This window comes from Triturus cristatus, chromosome 9 (assembly GCF_964204655.1).
Source record: "Triturus cristatus chromosome 9, aTriCri1.1, whole genome shotgun sequence".
Taxonomy (NCBI): domain Eukaryota; kingdom Metazoa; phylum Chordata; class Amphibia; order Caudata; family Salamandridae; genus Triturus; species Triturus cristatus.
The window spans coordinates 678,777,026-678,802,595 of record NC_140592.1 but is presented as its reverse complement, the minus strand read 5'-3'; the positions used below and the strand labels follow the sequence as shown (position 1 = coordinate 678,802,595).

Sequence of the window (25,570 nt, the reverse complement as noted above, 5' to 3'; positions counted from 1 at the left end):
AAAAACACCAAAATTAAACAATGAAAGGCGAACACTTCTATGACCCCACTGTACTGTATCAAGAAAGAGCAGTAACAATGTTCCAGCCGTCCTGTTCTGCCATTGTTAGTTGCATGTCGTGTACTAACAACGTATCATGTCAATAAAGTTAATTTGAATCATGTGTCTGCGCCTGGAGAAGAGGCGGCGAGAGGTACGTCCTAGACGCACTGAGAACAAGGCTTCAGACAGCTCGGGCGGGGCTCTGGAGGAGGTGGAGACTGTCTGGCTGGTCACGAAGAGGGGTGGGGCGCGTGATTGGAGGCGAGGGCGTGTCTGCTAAGGGTTTGCCGCACCTTGGGGAGGCGCGGTGAGGACTGCTGCATATGTATGCCGGGCCTGACCTGGGGCGGGTCTGTAACAATCCGAGGAGGGCAGGGTCGGAGCTGAAGAGGTGGGGCATAGGGCTGGTCTTGGCACGCAGAGGATGAAATCCGGGCTGGGGCAGGGGAGGAACACGGATTGAGGAGGAGTGGGCGAGCCCTGGAGTGCAGCTGCAGCAGGAACTTGAGTGCGGGGAGAGCCGCAGTGCCAGCTGACAGGAACTGCCTGAGGACAGGAGCCTTCAGAGGGGCCGAGGTGAGTGCGTGATCCCCGTTGTCTCGTAGAGACGAAGCGGGGATACACACGCCTGCAAAGTGGGTAGGCACATGTCCAAAAATGAGCCTGGGCTGTGTGTGTGGTTTGATGGAGGGGGGACGGGTCTATATCCCGCATTATGTGGGACAAGAGCAAATGTCTTGCAATTAAAACATTAATTTAGTCCTTTTCAGCTCTCGGTCGAATGTCTCGGGGACCGCTGCCGTGCTGTGTGGGATGTTTCCGACAGGCTCGTCTTCCGTTAACACTTTAAAACGGTAACTCCGCCCAACCTCTCCCTGCTGCCGATAAAATCACCCCTACACTTTTCATATTCGTTGCTAAACAATGCAAATCATTTATAACCGCGACAAGCAGAAATGCATGACGAAAATGCGCTGTATGAAACTCTCAAGACATCCTGCATAAAGTAATCTGGGGTGTGCACGCACAGCTGTAGGCCTTCGAGGTGTCTTCGTTAGAGGTAGCTGGGGCTTGTTTACTACTAAAATATGCGTGTATTATGTCCTGCAGATAGGGAAGCCTCTGCGGAAAGTGTACTGATCTATACGTCGCAGATGGGGGCGAGTATAAGAGTACAGAAAGTGAGAAGTTATAGTGTGATGCACGCAACTTGTTCAGAGCCACTGGAATTATGGGGCAGGGGAGCACCAAATTATACGGCAGGGTTGATTAAAGTTTGCGGCAAGAAAACTCAAATTATGCCACATAATGAGACATTTTGATAGTATGACTTAATTACTTTGTAATTATTTCCCTGGTAATACTGTCTGGACGAAAATTTCACTTCAGTAGTACTAGTTTAACAACCAAATACAGTAAAAAGCAACTGAAAGATGACCAGTTAACTTTTGTGAGGGGTCTTCCATTACACGCAAACACGTAGCAATCTTTTTAGTAACTTTTTAAGCCATTTGAGGTAGAAACTATTTTTTTTGTCAAAATCGGCATAATATGTAGCTAATAATGGACTGTTTGGCAAATGTGACAAATCTATAACTTTGGAAAAAAACTCGGATGCAGAATCGCTTAATTCTAGTGGCCCTGATCTTATTGAAGGGATGCAAAGCCTGCATCAGTAGCACCAGGGTGTAATGTACTCTACAAAACATGGTGTGGTATGGTATGGTATTCATTTATATATCGCTTACTACCCCTGATGAGGCATCTAAGTGCTTTTTCGGCGAGCAGCACGCTACTCCGGAACTAATATCCTACCGATGGAGACATTGAGGACAGGGTGGTCATCGCTCTCAAGTTGTTTCAGGTTCAAATGTGAGAAGAGCATCCAGTCCGATGATTTTCCTTGTATTCATGGGCCTGTAGTCCAGAATTAGTTCACTGAAAGCAAAAAAACTACAAGCACCAGCATGTAAAGCACAGGTCAGGATCATGTGATCAATTTGTGCCTGACATGTGACCTGAGGAGCCTTGGCTGCATTTCCAGCTGTTCTGGCTGGGCCAGTACACTGCACACATAACCGGGTGGGGGGGGGGGGGTGGGGGTACACTCTGCAGAAGACAGCTCTGATGAATATCTAGTCTATAGTAGGGGGCTGCTTAAAGATATTCCATGCAGAAAGGTGAGCTTGTTAGAAATTGGATTAATATTTTGGGCAGGTGACTGACCACTTGAAGTAATAATTAGAACCTTTGTTAGGGTGAGCGCTTAAAATCACTAAATAAACTTGTTCTCAAACACCTGATAGCTATGGCACAGAGCCGTTAGGCTTAACATGGGGTAATGTGTAAAGTATTTATGCTGTGTCAAAACAGTAATTTAGTCAAAATGCAGAACAATAAAAATACCAAACTAAATTAGAAGAATATAGTAAAATGTAATAAACAAAAAGACGAAACTCCAATATGGGTAGCAGGAGATATGGATTTCTAAAGTTGTCAGTAGAAAAAGAACCAGTGATGGGTAATTGTCTCAGTAGACTGTTACCTAGGAGCAAATGAAGGTTGATCATGATGGAGTGTGGGTCGATATACCAAACATGTTCATTGTGGTCAAAGATTTTACCTTCTTACTTAGTCCTTTAAGTCCCAATCCACCACATTCGTATACTTCTAAAGCCCCCTCCCCCTGTACTGGCACTTGGAGACTCACAGGGTGTCACGTAAAGGCCAACGGCTGGGTCAAGTCCAGGTCCAGTTGCCACTGGTCAGCTCGGTACTTCCAGGAAAATGCCTCTTGTTCTTGTTGTATCCCTGTAGCTTGAACAGGAGGCCAGTCTTATGACCCTTGAAGTACAATTCTTTGTCCTGGGTCAAGAGGGAGCAGGTCCAGTCCTTTGAGGCTCCTCCCAAGTCACTGAAAGCAGGCCCAGTCCTCTTCTGAGCCTCTGCATTTCTAAGAAGTGGGTGCCTAGAAGTTCCTTGTTTATGCCTGGCATTAGCTAGTGGGTCAGAATGGCTCATGGGCATGCCCTAACCAATGGGGTAAAAGTTCCTCTGGGTAACCCTATCCTTTTTCCAGATGGCAAAACTGATCAGCCACAGTAAAGTTAGCCTCTGAGGGCTGGGTGTGTGTGGGGGGAGTGTACAATCGCATTCTTAATGTTCTCCTTTATCTAACACTAAAATTCAGTTTGAGGCAGCCACTGGACCCACAATAAGCCCAGAAGTCTGGTAGGGACAAAAGCAGAGTCCTTCAGCTACCAGACACTGGATCCACAAGAAATGTCTTGCCATCCTGTTGTCTCCCCTTTCAAGTGTTCCCCAATAGTCATATTTAAATCGAGAGACAGGAGTTTTGTAGGACAAAAACAGAGTCCTTCAGAAAGTGGACAGTGGAACCACTAGAACTGGCTTTGTTATCCTGTTTTCTTCTCTTTCAAATATGTCCCAAGGGTTGCATGTAAACAAAGCAGACCTGTCAAGCAAGATTTGTCACTATGGTATCAAAAAGGATGCCCACAGCCCCACCCTGCATATTCCTTGGGAGTTCAGCGGAGTCATCTCTGCCCATTCAGGTCAGCCTAATGTTTGCTCCTCGGAGGCAGTTCACATTTATTTAGTGGTAGGGGCTTATGTTAGTTATCCTTCTGGCAGTTCAGGTAGGAAAACTAACTTTCTAAAAGTTACTTGTTTTTAGTAACTCTCACTTAACTATTGAATTGGATTTTTAATAATTATTGAAAATAGTGTTTTTTTTATTTTTTTTTCTGAATAATTCCTTCCTGAGATACACAATTCATATCTTAATCAGTACTCTGGTTTTCTACACAGAACAGCTAGACCTACCACAGTGAAAATAGCTTTTGGGTTCTAGTCACTGTAACATGTTAACATTATATTTCTACATGGCCCGATTTTAAATACCATGCAGCCTACGTAGTAGTGACTTATTAATATTTAAAAGAACAGTATTTGCCTGCAAAAAAGGTTTCTATTGACAGGTTGCAGTACATGTTTTGCACTGTTACAGCCAGGCTACAGCAGTAGGCCTGAATCCATGTTTGCACTGCAACTATAGTGAATGTGTTACAGTCCACTAGTGACATTTAAATTCCGGGCCCTTGGGCACATTTTATACCATAAACTAGAGACTTGTATGTAAGTTAAATATACCAATTAGGAGCATGCCAATTTTTTCATCTTTAAAGGCACATGCACTTTACTACTGGCTAGCCGGGATAAAGTTCAGAGTTCCAAAGTTAGCAAAAATATGGGGTCCAGCAAAAGGCAAAAAATCAGGTGACCTCTCAGAAATGGGGGATTTTCTACATGGCCCTTCCATTTTGCTTGTACAGCTTTCATGCCAATCCAAGACCTCCTCAGAGTGTGCAGAGTGTGAAATATCATGGTTCTAAGAAAGAATATCATGTACCTGACAAGAGTTTCGGGTTAAGGAATGCTACGTGGAGAATAACATAAGTAAAAATGTTATGACATTGCAGTATTTTGTTTACATAAAATGAAGAATGACTTTAACCCCTTCAGTGCCCGCCCCTTTCCCCGCCCTGTGCCGGCCGTTGCATTAGCGGGCGGGGTCTATGACGAGCTGGACTCGTCATGGGCACAGCGCAACCGCGGCCCATGACGAGTCCAGCTCGTCATGGGCACTGAAGGGGTTAAACAAATATTGACATTGCCCATTGTTTTGTGTTTGTATAGTGAAAAGATCCTCACAAACCTGACGGAACAGGTACACAACAGGCCGGGGGCCTCCAACTTTTTCTGCTTTGAGAGCTACTTCGGTGAAAATCATTGTGAGCTACTGAAGGCCAAGCAACTTGCACATAGTTACTAGACATCCCCATGCCCAGCTTCATAGACTTTAAGCCCAATGTCTATAGAGCCAGAAGCTATGGTTCGAACAAAATACTTCGACCAGGGGCACTATGACAGGGCTGTCGTGTGTCAGTGAGCATGGCCTTTGGGGCTGTATGAACATGTGTGCGTATGAAAGGGATGTAGGTGTGACTGAGATCCTGTTCTGTATCTGATTGAGGCGCAGGACATGCTTTTCGCTACATTTCCTTGTTACACGTGTAACACAAATATAAACCATTTTCTTTAAAATGGGAGAAATTTAAAGCGTAGCAAAAATGTTCTGTAAAAATGTTCAGAATCTCGAACTTTTTTTTGCACTTTAAATTTATTCGACTTAAAAACGTGGCTGTATTTTTCAACTATAAATATGGCGACACTTTGAAATGGGAGAAAATTAAACTGAAGAGTTGACTTCTTGTTTATATGGATTCCATAAAACTCATCATTTACATTTTCTCTCATTTCCAAGTGTCGGCTTTCCTCACAGCCAGCATCTTGCTCCAAGTGCCTGGTAGACACAATGCAATATTTATGACAAAAAATACAGCCATTTGTTTAAATGGGAGGAATTTAAGGTGAAGAAACATGCTTCATAAAACATTAAGACGTACCAAGCTGGTTCACAGCGCTCAATGCTACCCTTCGCCACTTTCTTTGGGGGGCAGGGGGGTCTTCCCGGGTTGCCTTGAGTGCCTGTTTCCAGTCAACCAACTGTGTCGGATTGGCAACGCCGGACATTCAAGCCTATTATGCAACCTCACACTTACTTATCTTAAATGATTCGTGGTACGGGGATAGGTCGGAGCCCGCGTATACCGTTGAGTGCTGGCTTATGGGCACTCAACCACTACATTCCGTCTTGTATGCGGTCGGGGTCCAAAGGGCGCTGCCCCCAGCGACTGCCATGGGCAGGCGGAGAAGTCCTTTCAGGAGTTGCAACAAGAATACGCAATGCCTAGATCGCAGTTCTATAAATATTTGCAGTTCCGTCATGCCTTTGCGCCTTACTTAGCATTACAGGAGTCCGTCCCTGAATTTAGCCCCATTGAGGCTAAGGTGTTTATGGGGGACCTGGGGGAGCACAAGACTGCGAAAATCTATCGCGCAATAGTTACCAATAGCCGTACAACACTACCCCACACGAGGGAGGCGATTGAACTGAGGTGCTGGAGTCCCCACGTGGTACTGCCATTGCGGCGCGCCTGAGATACATACAGTTGAAATACCTGCACAGAGTGTACTACACTAGGCACTGGCTGTGGCGGGCAGGACTAATCGCCTCCCCGCTCTGCTTGAGGTGCGGGGTGTTTGACGGCACTTTTCTCCACACGTCTGGTCTTGTACATCCCTTTTGAAATTTTGGCATGGTGTTCTTTCCTGTTTGGCATGGGTACTGGGGTGGGATGTTCCCCATACACCCATTTTGACCCTCCTGCATATCATGGATGAAATAGGTGGAAATCTATATAAATGACATTTGTTGCTACTGGGCCTCACACTTGCAAAGCGCGATATTGCGAAACATTAGAAAGACACCTCCCCACCTTCTTTAGGGGTCTGGAAAAAGGGCTTGGATTTCTGCATGGGACTTGTGGTACCTGTCTTTGCTGCCTGGGGCTGTCCACAGAGACATCCCAAGATACGGAAGAGATGAGCAGACTATAGGGGGATTTACCTGGAGGCTATTCCTGATTCACCGGTGGAATGACTTGAATATGACTGCAGTGGGGGGATTTACAGATGATTGTGAAGTAGACTTTTTGGTATTAGACGGATTTTCTATGCTTTCTATTTATTGTAGGTGGGTGGACCTATGGTTACTTGGTTTCATGACCAGTTGTCATGTACAGAATCTTTCATTATGTATCTTAATGCCAAATGTCGACGTCCTTATCCGTGATTTGTATCCAGCTATGTTTTTGTGCAACGCCCTGCCGGGCATCCTCCGGCTGTTGACAATAAAATTATGTTGTGAAAAAAAAAAAAATTAAGACGTAATTGGCTTAATTGACTATGGAGAAAAACAATAAAACTATGTTTTATAGAAATATGAAAGGCACAGGAGAAAAAGAAGAGAGAAGTAAGTTGAAGTGGGAAAAGAAGCAGACATGCAAATGAAGTGATGATAAAATGATGAGTAGGTGAAAGAAGTGATTGATTTATAGGATATTTTAACCCAAAATCTATATTATAAGGATATTGTAAGCCGTACAGGAGGTCTGTGACCATGTAGAGGCATGAAGCTGTAAGCCAAGTAAATGCCTTTATAAGGTCATACAATGCCGAAGTGACTTAAAAAGTACTCCTAAGTGTACATTTTGGGTTATTTTATCTAATATAAGTGTGTGGTTTACTTTTTCACAGAGCTCAAACGTTGTTCCAGGTCAGGTATGAGTAGAATATCATCTTCTGATTCTTCTTTAGGCCAGTTAGCCGGGCCCATGTGTCCTTCCCAAAAACTCTGAGACCATTTTTGCACAATCTGTTAGGGCAGAAACATTTTCATCATGCGTTGGAGATGACGTAGGTGTCCTTAAATCCCAAGTCAGACCATCCTTGTGTATTTGATATTGCATAAAGTGGGATAAAAGAATGAATAAATAAATCAAATAAATGTCCCTACACTGAAAACAATTTTAACTAATTGAGATCTTATTTACATCTATTAAAAAAAATATATATATTCATCTCAGGAGCTATGGGTGAGACCACCAAGCAGCAGTTGTTTCTGGTGAAGGATGCAGCTCTCCACAATAAGGGCTTGCATCTTTTGATGTATGTATTTATTTATTTTTAAGAAAACCATTTAAGATCAATAGGTTTGACAAACAGTGTTCATCAATGTAGATTAGTAGCATCACCCTGGTCTTGTGAGTTGTTGGGCTGCACAGTCTGCCCGCAAGGGATCTTTTATCACTTCTGCTTCTACCCGACATCACTTCCTCCTCCTGAGGATGAAGCTGCAGAGAGGGAGGGGAGCCCTCGCACACAGTGGGGTAAATTGTAGGTGGCTCTGAAGCATCTTTTGTAATAAAGTATTACAGGTGAGTTTCTTATTACGTGTGAAATCTGATGACAAAACGTGATAGCAGTAAGAACTTTAAACACACTTTTTAGGTCGAGCCTGGGCAGCGCATGCGCTGCTCTGCAAAGCCTGCTGTATTAAGGTTAGGCATAGAAGCTCCGTCCATTTCACACCCATCTTTTCAATTGGCTCCTGTTACTGTCCTTGCAAAATGGTTGCTTTTCATTTGTAAATAGGCTTAATAGTCCCTCCTTGGTACCGCCTTGTCTGCATTTGTAACCTCCTATAACAATTGGACTTTTTACTTGTGTTCTCAACGGTCTGCTTTGTAAATCGGTGAGCACTATTTTCTTTAGTGATGTTCTCCTATTCCACCCACGACTTCACAGCACTCTGCACGCTTTCAGTAATTTATTTATTTAAATTACAGCACGGTCTGCTTGAACTATATCGACCACACTTATTTCATTATTTATTGTACAGCCCGGGCTGCTTTCACATTCGCTGCCACAATTATTTATATAATTTACGGTTCAGTCTGCTTTCATTTTAGTGGCCATGCTTATTTATTTATTTTACAGCACAGACCACTTTCACTTTAGCGACTGCGCTACAGAACCGTAATATATTATTTAAGTTTTGTTAACTTTGGGTGAAAGCGCCCCATACGCACTTTCACATTAATGTTGACCCCGTCCCTTTATTTAGGTGCTGCTCACTCTATACTGAATACCGGAGCAGCGTCTAAAGAAAGGGGCGCGGCAGCCATTAAAGTGATCACACATTTGCGAGAGTTTGAGATACTAGTATTAAAAATAACAATGCCTTTTATATATGTGTTTTTTGCACACATAAATACAAGGCATTGTCATTTACAATGCCAATAACTTAAACGTTCTCAAATGCGTGACCTATTGCATTGAAAACGCTTGTTATTAATCCTCTCCTCCATATTATAACTATTTATTTATTTTAGTTCTTGATAGAATGCGATCAAAACCTTGCGCATTAGGTGATAGTCTCACACCAGTTTACAATCACGCTAGCTAGATGTGGAATATAGCAATTAGCACTGTCCAAGGGGTTAATAGCAGAAGCAAAGGAAATATTTGAAATTATGAGAAGTAACTAACACTGTGTGAATCCAGCCAATAGGTGCAGTAAATGTTAATTTTGAGGTCGCCCAGAAAGCAATAATGTCTTGTATTAGACTTCCACAAGTACTTTTACGTAAAGTATGTATGTGCATATCATCACGCACAGGGTTCAGCCAAAGAAACAATATTTAGATCTTTTAGTGGAAGCTTTTGATATAATGCACCCTTTGGGGAGAATAATATTGCAATACCCTATACTAACATTTTTTTTTTAGCTAAGTACTTTAATATAAATACGATTTGCTTGCCACCCACTTAAGTAACCCAATAATACATTAGGGTGTGTGTCCCCCTCCCCCCACAGCAACCCCTAAGGCCTCATCTGAGGAACGTGCATTAGCGTCAAAATTTAGCAATAAAAGGCTTAAATGATTAAATTAGCCATGTCTCGTTAACCATAGCCAGGTTTTAAAGTTGAAGTTGTAGTTAAAGCAGCACAGGTCTGTGATTTCATGGCAAACCTAGAACAACTGGACAGAACAAAATATTTTAAGAATACCTCCCTTCGTTTTCATTCACTTTCTGGTGCTTGAAAGTTGTCTTCGAGGGCAAATACAAAGTTACAACTGGAGATAGCATGACAGCTTGACTGAGATTGATGCCTCTCTCCTGCATTTTAAAATAAATACTTGCAAAGCAGAGGGTGTAAAATGATATCGAGACTTCTTCAGTGCACTCTCGTTTTTGCACAGTTGTTCTCACTTTTATGTTTTTACTAATGGGTAATTTGCACAGGCATCCATTGTTCTCCGAAGATCGTAATCGACCATCGTGCTTTTCAAAGAAATGTTTTCGATGTATTCACTTGCATCCAAAGAAAGGTATTCGGTGCGCTATCAAAGAAAGGTTTTCTGAGCGCTGTAATCTTGAAAGCGAAAGGAATGTATTGCAACATTTGAATGTTCCGCTCTTCAAGGAGGACAGTAAGGCTTTTAGTGTTTTTGGCTAAGATTGGTCTCGCGCACACCTCCACACACCTACATTTTAAACAGTGGACTTTAAGCTCCACCCATGTGAAAATTCTATATAACCCCCCTTAGACTCTCTTCATATTCATACAGGTGCTTCTTCAGCGTAGTGTATCAGTCCTGCAGTTTCATAACTCTGTATACTCTGGGAGCTATTGTTACTAAAGTGTATTTGCCGGTACGCTAGCTCAGTTGGCTAAAGCTCTCGCTGCAGTGATTTTTATATAATCTCTCAGGTTCCAATCCTCATTAGATGGTAATTTGTTGATGCAGATGCTCCAACACATGGAGTGTGTGCAACATGCAGGCCTGAATCTTGATCCAATATACCAGTGTGCACTGCCCCTACTGTAAAGATATATATGTAACCTGCAGGAAGAGGTGACGGAGTCAACAAACAAACAGGAAGAGCTGAGCCAAGGGTCTGGCTTGGCTCTAAGAGCTTGTGTCGAGCAGAGACGATTAATGAAAATATTTGGCATGTGAGTCGTGCAACACATGTCAAGTAAAATACCATAAAGTAGCTTCAAAATAAAAAAAAAAAGTGCTTCTTAATATAGAGAAGCTCTTTAATACAGAGAAGCGAATCACGTTTATATATGAGAGTATATCACTACACTGGTTATATATATTTTTTTAAACATTAACTTAAAAACTTTTCTACCATCCTCCTTTCCTTCTGTCTATGCCATTAGTTAACTAAAATATTCTAACAAAACAAGGGGACCCAAAAGGTAGTTGAGGACCTTGGGTAATCGTTAATTTCAAACAAACAGTGGTCCTCAAATGGTTTAAGGAATAAAGGGAATAAATATAGTACAGAATCGAAACTATATTAAGAATGTCCAGCCGGACACCCAGTTTAATTCTTCAATGAAACACAAACAATAATCAACAGCAAAACATATGTGGGACACAGTCCTGCATCCGTTGGGGAAAAAAAGACATATACAAAACAAACAGACATTTCAGGCAAGGCAAAGGAGCTTATTTACAAAATCCAGTGTTTTAAGCTTATTCCATACAGACAATGCACTTTTTTACGTAATGGGTTAATGTGCACGCTGTTTAGATTGGGGTCGACGACGTTTCGATCCTATTACAGAGATACAAGGATCATCATCAGGACGGAAGAATGTACAAGCCTGGTATTGAAAGAAATTGCCTGTAGGGAAATGGGAGGGAAAATAAGAGTGAAAGAGGGGAAAAAAGGAAAATTAGAGCTAGGATAAGGCAGCTGCGGTAATTTTAGCCATAATTGTGCGCAGTGCACATGCCGCTACTGAGTGCATGCATATTTAGAAATTGTGGCGGTCGTTAAGAAGCCAACGGGTGAACTGGTGAAGGAACCGGATGGTTTCTAATTCACGAAAGAATGAGGTGGTGGAAAGGCAAGCATTAGAATGGCGCCGAAAAGAGAGTGCTACGAATGGCTGTAAAAACGGGGTCTGATGGGTGGCAAGATTCGAGCCGCATAGAGTGTGGACAAAGTCTTACAGGCATTGGATGGTGACTGCCGGTCATTATGTGGATCACAACACGGGAAGCCAATTGGCCCGCTTACCATAGTGAGGAAAACCAGATTCCAGACGTGTTCAATGTCGGAATAATGGAACTCCCGTCTTGTAGTAGAAATAAGGTCTGACAGGCGGCTCGTGAATACGGGTGTAAACGTAACGATAGCTGGGGAGGAAGGAAGGCACGTGAGGCAGTGAGCAAGTGAACGGATAGGGGCGCCGGGGCGGAAAGGGTGGACAGGGAGAGGTACCTGTATCTGGTCGGAAACGGGCAATTCGGATAAGTTGCTCCGATAGGTAATCCCAGAACTGGAAAAAATTAGGTGCGAAGGGAGGTACCTGGCATCCAGAAAAAACGGGCAATTTCGATTAATTTGCTCCGATGAATGATCCGTGAGATTGCACTGGAAAGGGGAAAGTGCAAGTTAGTGAATTGGTCAATGGTGGGTGGACCCGTAAGGGGCGAAGGTTAGAGCGCTTACCGAGATCAAGTGGCGTCCTCAGGTAACGATGAACAAGTGACGAGGAAAACCGGGGATGAGTGCTGGTATACATGCAGCGTGGGCTTGTGGGGCACTAGAGCGTAAAACCGCGCCGCCATGATGGGAGAGTAGAGTAAGGATGGAAAAAAGACTCACCAAAAGGGAAGTCTTTGAAATCGTAAAACAGTCCATTTATTTATTTATTTATTTATTATGCAACTTATAACGCGCAGACTAAACCCGAAGGTATCAAGGCGCCTATCAAAATCAATAAACAATAAACAGAATATACAAAGCACCACTACGGGAATGCACGTGTAAAAAGGTGAGTCTTAAGCGCGGATCTAAAAGTTTGCAGAGAGGGACTGGATCTTACTTCCAAAGGGAGGGCATTCCACCACTTAGGTGCCAGGAAGGAAAAGGCCTTGCCTCCCCATCTTGCTTTTCTGACACGGGGTACAGAGAGGAGAAGTTTGTGACTGGAGCGAAGATTTCTACTGGGGTTATGCCGAGAAAGAATGGATCCCATGCTTGTAGGGCTGGGTTTAGCTAAGGCTTTATACACCAGGCACATGGATTTGAAAAGGATCCGGTATTCAACGGGGAGCCAGTGCAGTTGTTTTCGGGCTTCGGTGGCAGAGGCACGTTTTGGTAGGTCAAGAGCCAATCTCGCTGCCGCGTTCTGGACCACCTGCAAGCGCTGTAGAAGACTCTTGTTCAGCCCTGCATACAGCGCATTGCAGTAATCCAGTCGCGAACCCAAAAGAGCGACAGCAAGTTGCTTTCTTGCCTGGGGTGACAAAAAGTGCCTGATTTTCCTCAGAATGTGGATAATCCCCCAGCAGGTCGAAACAGTCCTGTTGACCTGTTGGCACATACTAAGGTTGGGGTCGATCATAACTCCCAGGTTTTTTGCTGACAAGGTGGGCTCGGGACATACGCCCAGCGAGTTCGGCCACCACTCCGCCGACCAGATCGGTTCCTTTCCTCCAAAGACCATCACCTCCGTCTTCTCCCCATTCAGTTTTAGTGAATTGTGGATCATCCACTGGCCAACTGCCTCCATGCAAGATCTAAAATTGGCGGCAGTTGATGTAGCTGGCTGGGAGAGAGAGACTAAGATCTGGGTGTCGTCCGCGTAGGAAACTACCTCCATCCCAAAAGATCTAATGAGTCTGGCAAGGGGGGTCACATAGATATTAAAAAGGGTAGGACTGAGCGCTGACCCTTGAGGGACCCCACATTGCACAGACAGGGATGGAGATAGAAACGATCCCAGCATTATCCTTTGTTCTCTATGGTCGAGAAAAGAGGAAAGAAGTCCCAGAGCAGGCCCGCGGACCCCAATCTCCCTCAGGCGAGATGTTAACACCACAGGAGACAGGGTATCGAAGGCCGCTGTGAGGTCTAAAAGGATCAGGAGGGAGGTCTGACCCTCATCAACTCTAGTGCGGATGGTATCCAGCACTATGGTGAGGGCAGACTCAGTGCTGTGTTCCCTCCTGAAACCATGCTGGGAGAGATCCAAACAGCCCGAGCTCTCCACAAATGCAGCCAGATGTTTATTTAGATGGGCTTCGAGCATTTTACATGTTGGCAATCTAGTGGAGGGCGGCCTTTGCGCGTTGGGCGGGGGCGGAGGGTGCGCTCCGGTTGCAATTAGCTCTTCGGAGGGATGACGAAAAAGCGCTGGCGACGGCCCGTGCGTGGGAGGCGCTGGTGGTGGAACTTCAGGGGCTGATGGCTAACAACGGGACAGAGGGGGACACATATGGCGGGCAGGAGGAGGCGGGGAACGGGGAGTAGAAGGGGAGTAGTAGCGAGCACTGGAAGCAAGGGTGTGGCTAAAGCGCGAGGGAAGGCCATGGTTCTCTAGGGGAGGGTGGGCACCCATGTCTGATTTATGGCAGGGAGGGGGCACATCAGGAGCGAGGCGGAAGACAGGAGGCACACTGACATGGGGTGGGGAGGGAGGGGGGAGGGCCCGTATGGGCTGGACGCTTATTCTCCCGGATATTGGCTGGTAACTCTGTATGTGCAATATATTCTTTGGCCGGGGAGGAAGCGGGGTTTGTACTGAGTTGTTGCTATGAAAACAATAAAAAATGTTTCAACAAAAAAATAAAATGTTGGCAATCTAGAGTGAAATCCACAAAATTAATTATTATGCGCCAGACTATGAGAATAAAAACATCACATAATACAATTCCTTCATATCAGTGAGAGAATGGCGTGTGGGGCACTAGGGCGTATGACCGCGCCACCATGCTGGGGGAAGCAAAGGGATGGAAAAGGGCATAGAAGAGGATTCAGCAAAGGAGAAATCATCAAAATTACGACGAGTTTGGGAAAAAGTACATCAGTAAGAAAAATACATTTCCGTTATTGAAAGTCATGAGGAGAATAGAAATTTCTTATTAAGCGCCACAGTATGAAAGAGGGAAGAAAATTATGCCATGTAAAGACAGGATATTTCATCACAATGAGTGACTCATCTCAAACATTCTATCTCAATCAGACATAAGAAATTTCAATGACAACAAGGTGTGGATATTAGACAACCTCTTAAGAACTGTGAAAGAAATTGTAAATGGGGGGAAAAAAAGTCAATGGGGGGGAAAAAGGCAGAACCATTCCAGTGAGAATTAAATGAGATTGGTCCAGTCCTCATTGCGGTTCAAACCATCTTTGATGCTGTTGGTACAAATGATCATTCTAAGTTCTTCTTTATTTAGGATTTTTGCAATGTCCCCGCCCTTTGGGGGTTGCTTGATGGTCTTGATAATTGTCCACTTGATGTCATCCTCTGTATGCCCCATTTCAGAAAAATGTTCGACAAGAGGGGCGTTGAGGGTTTTGCAGCGCACTCTACTTCTGTGCTGACCAATGCGTAGTTTGACTTTTTGTGTAGTTTGGCCAATGTACACTTTGTTACAGGGACAGGAAATCAAATAAATGACATTGCTGGTGTTACAATTGGAAAACGAAGTCAAAGTGATAGAAACATTGTTAAATACAAAACTCTTTCCTTCTATAGTCATGCTGCATACATTACAATTACCACATTTAGCATGACCAATGAGGGGTGCAAGACCCCAGTGAGCGTCCAAGGTCGCCATGGGACGAGTGGAAGGTAGGGCGGCCCTTACTAAATGATCCTTGAGGTTACGGCTCTTTCGGAAGGCAAACAAGGGTCGCTCTATTGAAAGATTACCCGCATTTAACACTGGCCAGTGTTGCAAAATAGATTTGCGAATTTGATTAGAAGCGGGGGAGAGGGTAGTGACGCAAACTATACGGTCGGTATTTGTTTTAGTTCTAGGAGATAGGAGAACTTCCCTTGGGCAATACCATGCTCGTTTTTGAGCGTTACGCACAAGTCTCTTAGGATACCCTCGGTCTCTGAGTTTTTTGGTGAGAGTGGAAGCTTCAAGGAAATAATCTTCTTTGGAGAAGCAGTTGCGTCTAATGCGCAAAAACTGGGAGTATGGTAGCGAGTCTCTTAAGGCTCTGGGGTGATGACTTTCATAGTAGAGTAAAGTGTTTCTCTCAGTACTTTTCCTGTAAAGTTTTGTGAGTAGTTCGCCATTGGAATGATATATGGTAAGGTCAAGAAATGGAATGTGTGATCTGTCATACGTGTTAGTGAAATTGAGGCCTGAGCAGTTATTGTTCAACCAATGGTTGAATTGACATAGTGTGGTCTCATTGTGATGCCAAATTAGGAAAATATCGTCTATGTAACGACGCCATAGGGTGATACCAGAAAGGAATGGATTCGTGGGAGAAAGAATGGAAGTCATTTCTAAGTGGTCCATATAGAGGATGGCCAGGTTAGGCGCAAAGACTGCTCCCATCGATGTACCTTTTGACTTGTTGGTAAAAATCATTTTCAAAGGAGAAGTTGCGGGTGAGACAAAGTTCTAACAGCTGGATGATGAACAGTGTAGGGACACAATGAGGGCGTGGTCTGGAGTCTAGAACCTGTTGAATTACAAGGAGTGCGGGGATTTGTGGAATGTTAGTGTAGAGTGATTCTACATCCATGGTGCATAGAAGATCATTAACTGGTTCGAAGGGGTGGTGTTCAATGAGGTTAATCATAGACATGCTGTCTCTGATATAACACTGGGTGAGGGGTTCAAAGTCCTTAATGAAATGGTCTATATATTGACCAAGAGGCTCAAGGATGGAGCCACAACCAGAAACTATTGGGCGTCCTGGAGGGTTACTCTGATTTTTGTGAACTTTTAGGAGAGTGTAAATGACTGGGGTGCGGGGAGCTTTTACATTAAGGAAGAGAAATTCCTTCTGACTGAGGAAGCCCTGCATTTTAGCCTCTGTAGTTAATTGAAGAATCAGTGTCTGTAACTCTTTGGTAGGGTTTGTAAGGAGTCTACAATAGTGATCAGTATTAGATAACTGTCTAAGAATTTCTGCTGTGTATGTATCCTTTCCTTGTAGCACAATACCCCCGCCTTTGTCTGCTGATTAGCGATTGGTTCAACTTCAAGGAAGAGATGGCGTTTTTCTCTTGAAGGGTAATGTTGTAGGGGATAAAGCGTTTTTTAGATTCCAAAGTAGATAGATCTTTAAGAACCAATTTCTCGAAGGTGGTGATTTCACTAGGTATCATACTGGTAGAAGGGCAGAAGGTAGATGGAGGTCTGAAGGGAGTGTTGCCAATGGGCGGTGTGGAAGGATTCAAAAGAAAAAAGGTATGTAGACGTAAACGTTTAAAAAATCTGAGCAGTTCAGTATGGAGTTCTAAAATTAGGGTGAGTGGTAGGGACGAAGGATAAACCTTTACTGAGTATAGAAACCTCAGGGTCAGTAAGAACATGTTGGGACAAATTAAAAATGGGTATGCATTGTGAGTTCACTTCGTTTACCATTGGTAAAATTTCTGGCGAGTTTGTCTAATATCCACACCTTGTTGTCATTGAAATTTCTTATGTCTGATTGAGATTGACTCATCTCAAACATTCTCTCATTGTGATGAAATATCCTGTCTTTACATGGCATAATTTTCTTCCCTCTTTCATACTGTGGCGCTTAATAAGAAATTTCTATTCTCCTCATGACTTTCAATAACGGAAATGTATTTTTCTTACTGATGTACTTTTTCCCAAACTCGTCGTAATTTTGATGATTTTTCCTTTGCTGAATCCCCTTCTATGCCCTTTTCCATCCCTTTGCTTCCCCCAGCATGGTGGCGCGGTCATACGCCCTAGTGCCCCACACGCCATTCTCTCACTGATATGAAGGAATTGTATTATGTGATGTTTTTTATTCTCATACTCTGGCGCATAATAATTAATTTTGTGGATTTCACTCTAGATTGCCAACATGTAAAATGTTCCTTTCATTGATGGACTGTTTTACGATTTCAAAGACTTCCCTTTTGGTGAGTCTTTTTCCCATCCTTACTCTCCTCTCCCATCATGGCGGCGCGGTTTTACGCTCTAGTGCCCCACAAGCCCACGCTGCATATATACCAGCACGCATCCCCGGTTTTCCTCGTCACTTGTTCATCGTTACCTGAGGACGCCACTTGATCTCGGTAAGCGCTCTAACCTTCGCCCCTTACGGGTCCACCCACCATTGACCAATTCACTAACTTGCACTTTCCCCTTTCCAGTGCAATCTCACGGATCATTCATCGGAGCAAATTAATCGAAATTGCCAGTTTTTTCTGGATGCCAGGTACCTCCCTTCGCACCTAATTTTTTCCAGTTCTGGGATTACCTATCGGAGCAACTTATCCGAATTGCCCGTTTCCGACCAGATACAGGTACCTCTCCCTGTCCGCCCTTTCCGCCCCGGCGCCCCTATCCGTTCACTTGCTCACTGCCTCACGTGCCTTCCTTCCTCCCCAGCTATCGTTACGGTTACACCCGTATTCACGAGCCGCCTGTCAGACCTTATTTCTACTACAAGACGTGAGTTCCATTATTCCGACATTGAACACATCTGGAATCCGGTTTTCCTCACTACGGTAAGCGGGCCAATTGGCTTCCCGTGTTGTGATCCACATAATGACCGGCAGTCACCACCCAATGCCTGTAAGACTTTGTCCACACTCTATGCGGCTCAAATCTCGCCACCCATCAGACCCCGTTTTTACAGCCATTCGTAGCACTCTCTTTTCGGCGCCATTCTAATGCTTGCCTTTCCACCACCTCATTCTTTCGTGAATTAGAAACCATCTGGTTCCTTCACCAGTTCACCCGTTGGCTTCTTAACGACCGCCACAATTTCTAAATATGCATGCACTCACAAGCGGCATGTGCACTGCGCACAATTATGGCTAAAATTACCGCAGCTGCCTTATCCTAGCTCTAATTTTCCTTTTTTCCCCTCTTTCACTCTTATTTCCCCTCTCATTTCCCTACAGGCAATTTCTTTCAATACCAGGCATGTACATTCTTCCGTCCTGATGATGATCCTTGTATCTCTGTAATAGGATCGAAACGTCGTCGACCCCAATCTAAACAGCGTGCACATTAACCCATTACGTAAAAAAGTGCATTGTCTGTATGGAATAAGCTTAAAACACTGGATTTTGTAAATAAGCTCCTTTGCCTTGCCTGAAATGTCTGTTTGTTTTGTAAATGTCTTTTTTTCCCAATGGATGCAGGACTGTGTTTTGCTGTTGATTATTGTTTGTGTTTCATTGAAGAATTAAACTGGGTGTCCGGCTGGACATTCTTAATATAGTTTCGATTCTGTACTATATTTATTCCCTTTATTCCTTAAACCATTTGAGGACCACTGTTTATTAGTTAACTAAAAGGCAAGTTGACGTATAATATATAGCGTTGATTTTTAATACAAACTAATCAACATTATAGTCTACTAAACAAAACACAAGAGGTTTTTATACAGCATACATCCTGAACTCAAATATTTGAAGACACTCTCCTATGAGACAATGAAGTAAAAAGAGGCTCGGCCAAATTGAATACTTGCCCAGAATCACACAATATGGTGAAACAGCGCAGCTGGATTTCTTGTTTCAACATTATGCAATTAAGCCACTAAATGGGTATCCCTTTCACTACCCTGTTTTACATGGAAGGTTTATGCTTAATCTTTAAATGTTACAAAAGGGGGTGGTGATGGACGGAGCATCTGAACCAATCAAACACTCTCACACAGTCAACAGGTCCTAGGAAGCTTGTTTCTGGAAAATTAAATGCTACTAAAGGGCCTGCAGCTTTTATTGTGCCACTCACTTAAGTAGCCCCATAAAACATGTCTCAGGTTTGACATTAGAGCCTGTGTGCAGTTTTAAACTGCCAATTCGACTTGGCAAAATGATCCCCTTGCCTAGCCTAAAACTCCTTTTAGAACGAAGTTTGCTAAAGACATCTTTGGGACATACAGAAAGCTCACTTAGGAATGCATTCCGCCAGTTGCTTACCGTTGGCTTTGTGGTTTGTAACTAGCTGTTTGTTTGCTGGCTTTATTTGTTTCAGGCTGTCCAGCTTGAGTTTGTCTCTCCTGTTCCCCAAACTTTGTTTACTGTATTCTTCCACAAACTCAATTTCTGTAAACAAACTTTTAAGTCTTGTTCTTATTTTGTCACATTTGCTGTGCATTCCGAGACAGATGTCAAATATCAGGCTCTCTCTACCAGGGAACTTGGTGTATTTTTCTTTCTCTGACTTCAAAGTGGGAGAATTTATGTGACAATCCTGCTGCGTACCCATGTATATCCCATGCAAGAGGAGAGGGTGTAGTATGTTTTTTTCTTTCTAGCATCCACAAAAAGACCCGTTCTGATGTCTCAGAATTAGTACAATTGAAGTACTTAATTTTAATTTTGTTATATATAATTCTGAAGTGTGGTTGTAGAGAACGAGACTTTTGTTGCAGGTACCTTCCCCTCCACCCACGTTTTTGCCCCCTTTTTAGCTAATGGATGCTGATTTTCGACTGACTGTGCACTGAGGCCTGCTAACCAGACCTCCGTGCCAGTGCTCCTTCCCTAAAACAAGGTGTTCGCTAATTGTGCTACAATTGATAAAGGACTTTAGCCCCCTTTAATTCCCTAGTAGATGGTACTCCCGATACCTACTGCAGGGGTACCAAAGAGGGACCCTAAGGGCTGCAGCAAATCTTGTGCCACCCGTAGGGACCCACATACCAGTTCCACACAGACTGCCATTGCAGGCTGCGTGACATGGTGCAAACCATGAGTGAAAGCACAACAAGTCACACTCCTGTGTGTCATGCCAAAGTTACTGCATCTAATATACGTAAGTCACCCTTACAGTAGGTCTTTCTGCCCTAAGGCAGGGTGCATTATATTTTATGTGAGGACATATCTGCATGAGCATATATGTTCCTGTGATGTCTAATTTTATTACTAGTTATTACAAGTGATCAGGGAAGCCAATTTAAAAGCATGCGTGGGGCACTGTTGAAAACGAGTTCTCCAGCTACATGATGGCTTCTCTGAAAATAGGGATGTTAGGACCTTGTGGTCTCTTTAATAATGTTTTTAAAATGGAGTCCTAAATTATCATGTTCCACGGTGCTTCTTCCTCCCTTTTATGATTTTTAACTAAATCCAATATTAGTATATTTGACATATTACTAAACCCACACTGATGCCAGTGTTACATGCACTCAGAGGTCACTTTAGAGGTACCCCCTGAAAACCTACCAGCTACTGGTGTGCTGACTGACTAGTTCCTGGTGTGCTGACTGACTAGTTCTCGCCAGCCTGCCACCAGAGACCAGTTCCTGCCCCCCCCCCCCCCACCCCAATGCTGAGGGCCTTTGCTCTCAGGAGGTTAGAACAAAGCCTTCTCTGGCAGAGGGTGTTCACACACCGTCCCACAGGATGACATGCAGATTAGCACTCCGGGGCATGGAAGCTTCAACAAGCCCGCTGCCTTTGGTATGTGAATCTGGCTTCTCTTACTGGAGAGGAAGCCGAACACCCTTTGTCCAGAGCCCTTTGGCACCTGGACAGGTGGGAAAATTAGCTATGTAGGAGGCATGTTGCACTGCCAGGCTGGACACACTTTAGAATTTCCACCAAATTGTGCGTGATAGAATTAGGAATTCTGAGACAAGGTGATGCCCACTTGCCAAATGAAGTAGTCATCTAGGGGTTGTAGGGACCCCAAGGGTTAATAGCCTATTGGCTACTACCCCATGCTCCCCTTAACACTCCTAAAGTGAGTATTTAGGGCACCCCCTGATACCAGATCTTCAGATTTCTATGGACCAAAAGAAGAAGTGGACAAATAAGACTGCTGACCCGAGAACTGAGGAGCACGACTGGCTTGGCGCCAACCAGGGGCAGCTCCTCCATTATGGCAGAGGAGCATCACCACATCCACCCCCCGCTGAAAGCCAGCAGAGGCAACCCACAAAAATAAAATGATTATAAAACATTTTATCATTTTATTTTTAGGCCTGCAGGCTACGAGCCGAGGGAGGGGCATGGCCTCCCATACTGACACTGCATCACCAGGGAAATGTGGGGGTGAGAGGGTAGAGGAGTGCTGGGTACTGCCAAATGCGCCTGATGGTTTGGACGGCCTAACCATCATGCACAATATCCTTTCTGCACCTAGCTGTGTTGTACAGCTGGGCAGGAAAACAAACACAGGCTCCCAGTATATGTCCGATCACCGAACCAAGGCGCCCAGACCAGCATTTCCAACATGTGAGCAGCGCTAGGATTGGGAGCTGGGAGTCTGCACAGTGTGCAGCAGTTCCTTGAGATCCGGGCAGCGAGGATTGGAAGGAAGGCAGTGGCCGTCAGAGCAGGTACCTGTACGTTTTATATGTTCTCTTTATTTTTGTATTCCCCCGCCCACTACTTCTTAATACGAGCGACTTCTACTGATGCCAACCCTGCCGGCCTGCCTGGTACACCCAACCCTCATGGAGCATCTGACTCATCATGCCACTGTGCAGACCTCCAGAAACTCAGGGGGCTGCCAGCGCTTTACAAATTGCCTAAAACTCCCTTGGACAAGAGAAGCTACTTCGCTGCAGCCCCAGGCACCAAAGACCCATTGCAGCAACTCCCCAGGAGGAGAACCCAGTGCTCCTGAAGGTCCGATCTGTCCTTGAATCAAAGCCGCACATGACCGTGTCGTGTGCCCCAGGGGGAAAGTTTATACTTGGAAGGTACTGTGCTTTTAAAGATGAGTAGTAGGTCTGGATGGCTGTTTTCACACGTCTTTGTTAACAAAACAAAGCAACAAGTATAGGCTTCTGCCGTGGGGAAAGAATCTGTCTTCGGGCGCTTCCGGGAGGACTTGCTGGTACTCTGGGAGATGTCTATTCTCCTCAACTCCGACAGGCACTGTCCTAAAACGAAAGAAAAGAAAGTAAAGAAACCACTGGTCAGTGGAAGGCTCTGTGGGCCTGTACTTGTAAAGGGAGGGGAGTGCGAGGGTTCACCGATGGCCGCCGCCACGTGAATCCGGTAACAGAAAGCAGTGCCCACCCTCAAAGTTCTACCCGTTCCCTCCTTGTGACATAGAGAACCCCTGTTGACGCTTGACGCTGACGTACCTGTTCCAGCCACACTCTGGCGCGGCAAAGCGTCATTATCGGGACAGGTCTGCGGGTCCCACTCCCCAGGGATCCCCGACACAACCCAACCCCCCCCCCCCCCAGGATTTCCCTGATCGGGGGAAAGAGGATAATGAGACAGTCAGCATTTTGCTGCTCTGTACCCTGACGGACTTCGAACCGAAAGGGCTGGAGGGCCAAGAACCAATGGAGCACTTGGTGGTTACAGCCCTTGTTCCGCTGGAGCCAAGTCAATGGGGCATGGCCTGTATACAAAATAACGGGCCTACCCTCAAGATACTATCGCAGTTTTTCGATTCCCATATCATTGCCAGGCACTCTTTCTCTATCGTGGGACAGACCTTTTCCCTAGGAAACAGTTTTCTACTAATGTAGAGTACAGGCTTTTCACAACCCTCGCTGTCTACCAGGGACAGTACTGCTCCTATACCCACTTCTGATGCATCCATTTGCAGGATAAAGGACTTCTGGAAGTCTGGTGTCACCAACACAGGGGATGTGGTTAGGGCGTTCTTAAGTGTCTGGAAGGCCACACTCTCAGGGACCGAGGGGGAGGGTAGACGCGAAGAGGAGATCGTTTTAAAAAAAAAAAAATTCTTTCAGAAGATACGTGAGGGGGACAGCAATGTCGGAAAACTGGGGGATGAAGCATCTGTATTACCCTGCTAAACCCAAAAAAGCTCTCGGTTCCTGTTTAGTTGTGGGGAAAGGTGCACCCTGTATAGTTTTCACCTTTTCTGTCTGTGGTTCTATCAGACCCTCTCCCAGAACATACCCCAGGTATTTAACTTTTTGGAAGGCGAATCTTGACTTTTTCGCATTAATGTGCAAATGAGCGACTCTGAGCTCTGTAAGGATGGCACCGAGATGCCTCAGATGTTCTTTCCATGTTTTGCTGTATACGACGATGTCGTCTAAGTAGGCAGAGGAGTAGGATAGGTGGGGTGCTAGTACTATATCCATCAGCCTCTGAAAACTGGCAGGAGCCCTGTGTAACCCGAAAGGGAGGACCGTGAAGTGGTTTAGGCTATAGGGTGTGGCATAGGCCGTCTTCTCTAGATCATCGAGGTTTAGGGGGATTTGCCAGTAGCCCTTGGTGAGGTCAATTGTGGAGATGTAACGGTCCTCACCCAGGCGTATCAATTCATCAACCCTGGGAAGGGGATAACCATCCTATTTCAAGATCGTGTTTACCGCTCGGAAGTCTATACAGAACCGGAGGCTGCCATCCGGTTTTGGTACGAGCACCACTGGAGAACACCAATTATTATGGGAGCGTACTATGATCCCGGTCTTTAGCATCTGGGACACTTCTTTCTGAAGAGCGACCCGACAGGCCTCAGGGACCCTGTAGGGTTTTTGTTTAACTAAGACTCCTTCTTGGGTTGGGATCGAATGCATAGCCAAATGGGTTATTCTGGATTGGTCTGAAATTCTATCCTTGCAATCAAGAAGGAGGGAATGGATTTCCTCCTCCTCCTTGCCCTTCAAATCAGAGTTGATGGCGGTGTTATGGACGGTATGGGATGGGTTTTCTACAGTGGAAACACTATGGGTTTTTTGGGTGGAGAGCCTAGCCACTTCAGGATATTTATAGGGTACATTTGGGTATTACTTGGGGAAAGGCCCAGGACATACATTGTTCTCCCTATCTTCCTTAGGACCTGAAAGGGACCTTGCCATTCATTCCTCAACTTGTGAGTTGAGAAGGGAAGTAGAACCAGAGCCCAATATCCTATGTTTAGTTCTCTCCACTTTTTACCTTTGTCGTAAAACGTTTTTTTGTTTTCCTTGGGCTTTCTCCAAGGAATCATGCACTAGGGTTCTCGGTTTATGGAGGCATGACTTGATTTGATTAGCATAGTCTAACAAGGACTGGGCTTCATGGGCCCCATCTTTTTCCCAGCTTTCTTTGGTGGTCTCTAGCAGCGTCCAGGGTTTCGGACCAAAGAGGAGCTCGAAAGGGGAAACCCCAAGACTGCTTTGTACTGGACTCCTGAGTACGAATGGGGCTAACGGCAGCAGTTGGTCCCAGTTTCTCCCATCCCCGGTTAGCATTTTTTGTAGGGTGAGCTTGAGGCTGCCGTTATGGCCCTCAACAAGCCTGTCCGTCTGGGCGTGGTATACTAAGGTCTTTTTGTGTTGTATGTTCAATTCCTTACAGACCTGCTTAATCAACCTTGATACAAAGGGGGTCCCTTGATCTGTGATGATGTCACAGGGGAACCCCATCCTTGAGAAGACCTCTACTAGTCGCTGGGCAATAGTGGTTGTCGTGGCTGAACGCAAGGAATGGCTTCTGGTAGCATAGTCTACTATTACAAGGACAGACTGGTAACCCCGGGTGGACCTTGGAAGGGGACCTATGAGGTCCATACTAATTCTGTCAAAAGGCTTACCAATGATGAGTGGTGGGTTTAACGGGACGTTTGTAGGGACGTAGTGGTTTCTCTTTTGACAAATCTGGCGTTCTTGACAGTATTTCCGTACCTGGGCGTGGACCCCTGGCTAGAAGAAGCTTTGCAGTATGGACTGTGCCATTTTCTCTGATTCACAATGCCCCGCAAGGAGATGGGCATGAGCAAAGAATAGGACTTGGTCTCTGAACCCGGTTGGCACCAACAACTGGGGTTCCTCACCGTCCTTGGCCACCCGATACAAAAGGCCGTTTTGCTCAATGAAGCAGGGATATGTTCATCGTGGGGAACCTTGCATTTCTCTGGCGCTCTGCCAGGCGTTACTAGGACTACTGTAGTTCAATTGTGCAGTCCTAAAGTGCGTGTCTATGGCCCAGGGTTCGAAGGTCATTCGGTCGTTATGGGATTTCTCAGGTTCGGGCTTGTTATTCAGGTTCTCTAACATAAGGGTAGAAAAGCAGGGGTTATCTACGCCTATTATAAGAGGCTCAGGAAGGTAAGGCAGGACCCCTACG

The 25,570-nt window shown here is 44.9% G+C and overlaps 1 protein-coding gene across 1 annotated transcript in view; it reads left to right on the top strand.

The window, feature by feature from the left end:
- Positions 1-445: 445 nt before the first annotated feature.
- Positions 446-25,570, top strand: part of CAPN1 (calpain 1) — a 306,415-nt gene continuing 281,290 nt past the window's right edge. Inside the window, exon 1 of the mRNA XM_085625758.1 lies at positions 446-618. The gene's annotated coding sequence lies outside the window, so the exon portion shown is untranslated. The remainder of the gene's footprint in view (positions 619-25,570) is intronic.